Source organism: Magnolia sinica, chromosome 6 (assembly GCF_029962835.1).
Source record: "Magnolia sinica isolate HGM2019 chromosome 6, MsV1, whole genome shotgun sequence".
In the NCBI taxonomy this organism is placed as follows: domain Eukaryota; kingdom Viridiplantae; phylum Streptophyta; class Magnoliopsida; order Magnoliales; family Magnoliaceae; genus Magnolia; species Magnolia sinica.
The window spans coordinates 39,822,046-39,829,895 of NC_080578.1; the positions used below are offsets into that span (position 1 = coordinate 39,822,046).

The following is a 7,850-nucleotide window of genomic DNA, read 5'->3' on the forward strand; positions in this document are numbered from 1 at the left end:
TTTAGGGATTTGGAGATTTTAGGGTGTATAGATTTGAATGTGGAACCCGATTTGGGGTTTTTCTATCTTACAAATTAGGGATTTGGGGATTTTAAAATTTTGGGGATATGAGGATTTTTGAAAATGGCACTTCATTTTTATTTTATTTTATTTAAAGATGATTAATATTATTAAGGCCAAAAGACCAATAAGAAAACAACTTAAGATTTGAAGTTCTTATTTTACTAGTAGGTATGGTGCACATGTGAAGAGGGGAGAGAGATGGTTAGACCTTTTTAACATAATTAATATATACAGTCCATTCGAATAGGTGTGTTGAACAAATGGTATAGATCAAGTCTCTTAAACCACTGGTTTGTTCATGATCTGGGACAATCTTCATTCTGCATTAGCTCCTGCTTATCATCTAATTTCACTTCATCTATCTTAACATTTTCCTTGGAATTAGGTTGAGCTACAGATCTTTCAAGAATACTTTTAGGGATTACTATCTGTGAATGAGAAGGTATTTCAAACTGTAGGAAATGAAATTTGTAGATTGAAAACCTGCAGAAGCAAAAGCAGGAGCTCCACATCTTTTTGGATATGTATGGACAAGATTACTTTGAAAAGAGGTATGCTATGAATTTGTGAAAATTTCAGCCTCTGCACTTCTGTTATTGTCTGAATTGGAAAATTAAGAAGGAAAAGGGGTGTAAACTTTTAAAATTCAAAATCAGCTAAGTTTGGACTGAAAATGCATTTTTCTCTGCACCTCTTTTTGCATGATTGGTTTCATTATAGATATGTTTTTAAGTTGTACAATTTTCCTGATATTGTGTATGGTTATATAATGCATTCTAATGTTATAGGCTTTCTACTATGAATTCCAGAGATGTGATAGAAATCAAGGAATCAGAACGTAGAGCTCAGGTGCAAGATGAAGTCTTGAAAAATGCTTTGGATGAATACAGTCTAGAGTTGCGAGTGAAGGCTACGAATGAGGCTAAGGCAGCTTGCCAACAAAGGCTTTCTGCCACTTAAGCTGAAATTGTTGATTTATGGGCAAAATTAGATGCTTCTGAGAGGTTAGCTTTATATATGTAATTACTTAGTACTTGTATGTGCACATGGTGGTTACTTTTACATCGTTTCATGGGTGGGTTATATGGAATATATGAAATAAGGTAAATTTACTGTTATGTGTAATTATTTCTGACTTTTTACAATGGTGTCTCGATCCTATCAAATACTACAGAACTATCATCATTCTTTATGACCACATCATTACTACACTAAGCTGATTTTCCCTGAGATTTTTTTATATTAGTTCTTCAACAATATTGCATCCAATTGTCTCGCATGTATCATGTTGCTTTATGGTACATTTGGGAGAATGCTAATGATCATGCTTCCATCCATCCAAATTGTAATTGAGATAAGAAACAACTCATCTTACTTGTGATTTATGCCATATGGAGTGGGGAAACAGGAATCTGGTTGCTGCGTTTTCCACTTCCCAAGCACCCCAAAATGCAAGCAGATTGCTTCTGCTGAAGTAGTGGAACAGTCTGCCAGAATAGAGGAACAGATCTAAATTGGTGAGGGCATCCAAATGGGCCGTTACCAATTAATTCTTGTACTCATAGCTTAAATTGCATGGTTTTACAGAACAATTTGTTTATATTTGTGCTAATGAATATGCAGCAGATAATGTCTTCACTCTTTTGAGAATACATGTTTGAGTGATTTTTGTTCGTCGTAAATCATGTTGTTTGCAATAGTGGCTTTAGCAGTCCATGTTGCATTTATTATTATTATTATTATTTGTATTAATTAGCGTTTGTTGTTGCAAACAAATGTTGGAGCTTAAGGAGGCCATAAAAATAAAAGATGGGGAAGCAGACGCTTATATTTCTAAAATTGAGGTCCGGATGGTCCTTAAAGTCCTACATGTTGTTCATTGTGAAGCCGAATTAGCTACCCAACATTTTAATCTTTGTACATACAGAAAATTGGTCAAGCATATGAGGATATGCAGACACAGAACCTACATTTTCTCCAGCAGGTCGTTGAAAGGGATGATTACAATATTAAGGTTTGACATAATAGATTTTTCTTCTCTATCTCAATGTTATGCATTTATTACCTTCATTAAATGTACAAATGCATGCCTTAGATCAGATTTTGCATCTCATTTTCTATTATTTTTATATTTTATTTTTAGCTAATTTTTCAAATGAATGGTGTTAGTTCATAAAATTTGGCCTTTTTTTTGAGTGCGGATGGTTGGAGTATATATAGAATCATTAGATCTACACATGCATGCCTTAGCTTAGATATTCACATCTCATGTTCTATTTATTTATAATTGTTTATATTCAGATAATCTTTGTAATGAAATGCGTCACTTCATAAAATTAGCAATTTTTTTCCCTGTCTTTTGAATGTGGATGGTTGGAATATATGTAAAATCTTTAGTTTTACAAATGCATGCCTTAAATAAGATTTTCACATCTTGTTTTCTATTTATTTATAGTGATTGGGACTGTGCACCGGTTGACACTACATTGGTGAGCAATGAGCCAAAAATGACAGAGATTGGACTGCTCTGATCACCCATTTATGGAAGGTTTCGCTTGTTGAATGTGGATGGATGTTTGTATTTTGAGTTAACTGTACCTTTTAAGCCCACTGACCAGGTAACCACCCAGTGGGATATTATCCTGTTTTCCATTTTTCTGGTAGTGGATATTATCCTATTTTCCATTTCTTAATTTTGCTTTTATTTTATTTAGTTTAGAATTTATAGCTGTTTGCATTATTTTTTTCGTCAAATATAACCATTGAGGAAATTTCAGGCTATATGACTTCAAGATTAACACTCAATTCTTTATTGTCTGTGCAGAAATTTATTATTGGGCTGAGTCAGGATTCAAGAATTGTTCTGATGTAATCCTTGCTCCATTTGTGAGTCATTGCTCCCCTTACCGAGTGCTCTACTTCTTTCAAAAAAATACTCTTCAATTTTGGCAAGTGTAGTTGTGTAGATAATACTCTTTTGTGCCAAATAAACTAGTTTGATTTCTAAACTATTTTAGAATTTATAATTTACTGTATAAAGTTATATTTTCTAGTCTTGCATTTACATTCTCATTTCTCATCTTGAATCAGAATAAAAGTTATTTGGTTTTCTTATCCCATTTAAGATTTTATTTTTTATTTTTTATTTTTTATTTTTGTTGTCATTACAATTCTAGTCCATCTCCATCCCAAAATCAAGATCAACCTTCACAATGGATGACAATTCTATCTGTATTTATAAGATATAAGATTGTAAGCCATGATCAAGTGCCTTGAAGAGGTCCACACGCTTCAAGAGTACAGCTTCTAAACCACAGGTTCCAACTAGGAATACTAATATAATTGATTTCATTGCGTTTCTTTGCACTCAAAACTTTCCAAGAACTAGTAACTTGTGAATAGGTCATCTAAAGCCCTTTAGCTTAATGTTGACTTGGCTTTCTTCATGCTGTAGAAATTCAGTCAGGACGACTCACCTGATACATGGGCTAGCCTAATTTTCGAAGGAAGAATGGGGTTGGTTAATGAGTCAAGTGGGCTACAATACATATTTATGGCTTAGAAAATTTAGCTAAAGGTTTCTAACTTGTCCATTTGTTTCTAATATCTTCAGCCATACAATGACATGATCCATAGAGTTGATTACAGAACAGAATTTGTGTAGCCAACCAATTAGCTGGTCTAAGGCTTAGATGAAAATGATGACTTTATGATAATAAAAGAAGCACGAGCTGATTTTGATGAGTGATCAAGTGGGTAATTGATTATTGCATATGTGCCAATGTAACACATGTAGATCCAAGCTATTTACTAGGTAGTGGCTGCTGACAAGAACACGCTATGGTCCAAAAATCAAGCTAACCCACATTAACTCAGTAATCATAGATGATTTGGAATGGGCAAATAATCTCTTAGAGCTGGAGCTCTTGTTGATTTTGGTCGAGGTTTTAGACAAGGTGCCCGAGGGATAAAGGCTGATAAATTCTTCTTTTGCATTTCCAAAATTAGTCATCTCTTGAGTTGCCGAACTTCGTATTTGAACACAGAATGTTGTGTTGTTAGGTTCCTGACATGCATTTTCAATTACATGGACTCACTGAAACTTAGCCCACCTGGGGGCTAGTATGTTCAGTAGGCCATGATTAAGAAAAAGGTCCATAGAGAATTTAAGACATCCAAAAAAGCAATACTGTAGAAGCTAATCTAGATAATAAGGTGCATCTTGAAGCCCCCCACATCTGCCAAATGTGTTGTCGTCCATCTTTTAGTGTCTCACATGTGCCATATGTGACACTATCAATCTACAGGTGCCAGTGCATCAAATGTGTACGACTACCACATATGATTGTCCATCAATCTCTATTGTGGTTTGTAGCAGAATAGCCTATTTACGTAGGCCTTAGTAGAATAGATACATCCAAAATAGCCTATTGGAATAGAAACTTGAAGGTAACAAAACAGGCCTTTCTTGGTCCTCTCAACGAGCGTGTGGGACATCTGAGTGGTGAACAAGCTGGCCACCATAGGCCAAGATGACCAGATGTACAATCATACCATTCCACTCATCAGGTGGGACACAGTTACATGTTGGATATGAACCGTTGGTGAGCTTCCTTACACCAAACCACACATCGTCATTTTCACAGTAGGGTGCCATCTTAGGTACCACTCAGATGTCCCACACACTTACCTAGTTGGCCTGTTTAGTGATAAAATTTTGTGTATTGCAGATGCTCAAAGGATCAACAACAACAATGTAAAGAAAACATCCATGCAAGTGTAGTTGAAGAAGTGGCAGGGGTCATTAGAAGAGTTGATGCTGATTCCAGTAGCAACAGAGGCCAAATGCAGAACCAATGCAGGAGAGCCTATATATGTAAACAACTAATACCATGTTTGGTAGATGCCTAAAAATGATTTGATCTCATTTTAGTTAATTGTTATGTTAGAGAAATCTATAAACTTCCAGGAAAAAAAGAAAGAAGAAACCTTTTATGCTGACACAAGTTGATACTTTTTTTAAAGTTTGTTCATTCACATTGACTTGGCTTATTGGTTGTATGATTTTTTGTTATGCATTTTTCTTAGTAACTCTTGCCTTATTCCATTTTCCACTTTGTTCAGTTGAGCTGAGATTGGGAGATTTGTTGCTATGCTTTGGAATTCTTCTTCTATTCTCAGGGCATGCATTGCTTTTGCTTTACTACAGGTAATTGCAACAACTTCACTTATCCAATGTTTTCTTTGATTTTTTTTTTTTCAAACAATGCGTGGCATTCGCTCAAAGGAGTCAACCGCTAAAGAACAAGGATTCACTTAATGAGGTTATAGAACCTCCAAAACTTCCACAAATACTTTAAATTGTTCTGTATGGGAACTCTAAAGGCTATTTTTCTGCCAAGTTCTGGTAGCCCTCTTGACCATGCTCGTACGTAGTAGAACTCATTCTTAAATCTTGGTACCATCCTTAATTGAGCAAAGGAATTACTGACAGCTCACACATAGCTCAATATTACTGACAACTCATTGGACGACAATGTTGTTATCCAAGTAGTGACTAAATGTGAACTTGTCATGTGTATATGGCGTCTAACCCATTCAACAAGCTGGAACCACCATGAAGAACATGTTAAAATAAGGTTGATCCACTCATCATATGGGCCACACCATAGAATGGATAACCGCTAACCTGGTCAAAAGTGTAGGCGTGGCTTGCCTGATTAGTGGATTGGCCAGATTTTTGCACCTTTTGTTCTTGAAGGCCAATCCAACTCGTTAGATGGGTTGGATTGCATACGCACATGGCATGTTAACACTTAGGTGCTAGTTGGATGATACCATTATTTTCCAGCTAATTTTGTGTGAGATCTCATGGTAGTTGGTTTTACCCATTTTATAGTCATTTTTACATAAGTAACAGTTAGATGCATTCTCTGATTTCTATATTAAGCAAGGATGTCCTCTGATTATGCATAAAAAATTAGTGGTTTCTTTCTTGTTAATAGAATACTATTCCTAAAGCTAATCTCTAACTCTTTATGACATTATGAGATCATATTTCCCTTTTTGATTTCTTCATGCACTCAGAAAATCAGTTGGTTAATTAATTGTTTTCACAATCGCTTAACATGAGTTCATAGTTTAAGGGACTGATCTCGTGTCGAAGAGGGTGCATCTAATAGGCAGATCGTCGGCTATAGTTCTACAACTCGATGAGTCTTACCCGAAACAAGGCCATAAACTCAATAAAGTGACTTGACTGAAGTCACAGGACTCATCCTAATCATTTTTTTTTTATCCAACAAGTATTTTCTCTTGCTTTAGATGTTGTTCTATAGCATATTGTGTTTGTAATTATCATTTTCCTTACTATAGTGGATGGCGGAATAAGATTCATCACAATTTTTTGAATAGGATTCTTATTAAACAATTGTGTGAATTATTTTTTGAATGACCATCAGGTGAGAAGATTAAACAAAATTAAAATCTGGCGATATTTTTTTATTCACAAATATTTTAGCAATGGACCAAATCCGTCGCTAAGTTCTGAACAAGTTCAAAATAACGACGGATTTGAGGTCCGTCGCTCTAGTCAATTAGCGATGGACCTTATCTATCACTAATAATTTTAATGACGACGGTTTTTTCAAATTTTACCGACAGATTTTTTATTTTTTCTGATGGATGTTATCTGTCGCTACTAGGTGACGGACCTTATCCATCGCAGATTAAACAATGGATTTTATCCATCGAAAAGAAAAAATAACCCAGTAAACAGCGACGGACCAAGCGACGGATGAAATCTGTCGTTTATTTGGTTTTACGATGGATTTGGTCCGTCGTAAATTCATAATTTTGGCGTAGTGAGGTATACAACAATATAACGGGAGAAATCATCTATAAAGGTTATGAAGTACCTCTTTCCCTATCTTGTTATTAAACCAGTCATTTCACATGTCACTATGAACTATGTATGGGAGTTGTGATTCTCTTTCCACCCTTGAAAACGGTTTTCTAGTTATTTTGGATTATACACAAATACTACATTTGTCATTAGGTTTTGTATACATAAGAGTTATAATAAGATTAGACATTTTATCCATACTACAATAACTAATATGTCCTAATCTAGCATGCCAAACATCATGTGAATTGAGCATATAAATGGAAGAAGAATTTTTATTTATAAGGTTCGATTTGAACGTTCCATTGGATATATAACCATTCCCTACATATACCCCGTTTTTAGACACAATCAATTTGTCGAATTCAAATAGGAGTCTGAATCCAAACTTAGTCAATAGACTAGTTGATATAAGATTCCTCATAATATCCGGTACATGCAGTACATCGTTCAGAGTAAGGACTTTTTCGGAAGTTAGATTAAGATGTACATTTCCTTTTCCTACAACCTTGGATATGGAGGCATTCCCCATATATAGCTTCCCCTACTATTTTGTAGGAATTGAACATGTTGTAATTTCTACAAACATGTATGGTAGCGCCAGAATCTAACCACCATTCAACATCCTTATTCAGCATATTAACTTCAGAGATGACAACTACCAGATTCATGTCTTCCATCATATTGACTTGTCGTTTTTTTTCGTGCATTTTCTTTTTGTATTTTCATCAGTCTTTCTTTAAGTGACCAGGGATTTTGTAAAAGAAGCATGGACCCCTTTTGGATGTGTTCTTTTTGAACCCTTGGTTATTAGGTTTGAGCCTATCATCTTTCTTGAAAGGTGCATTCTCTAATTCCCGATTCACACTATTCTCAACTACAT

The 7,850-nt window shown here is 35.1% G+C and overlaps 1 long non-coding RNA gene across 1 annotated transcript; it reads left to right on the forward strand.

Moving 5' to 3' along the window:
- Positions 1 to 331: 331 nt before the first annotated feature.
- Positions 332 to 1,035, forward strand: LOC131249985 (uncharacterized). The gene is made up of 3 exons (XR_009172946.1): positions 332 to 353; positions 538 to 614; positions 873 to 1,035. It is a non-coding gene; the product is annotated as an uncharacterized LOC131249985 (long non-coding RNA).
- The last annotated feature ends 6,815 nt before the right edge of the window (positions 1,036 to 7,850 follow it).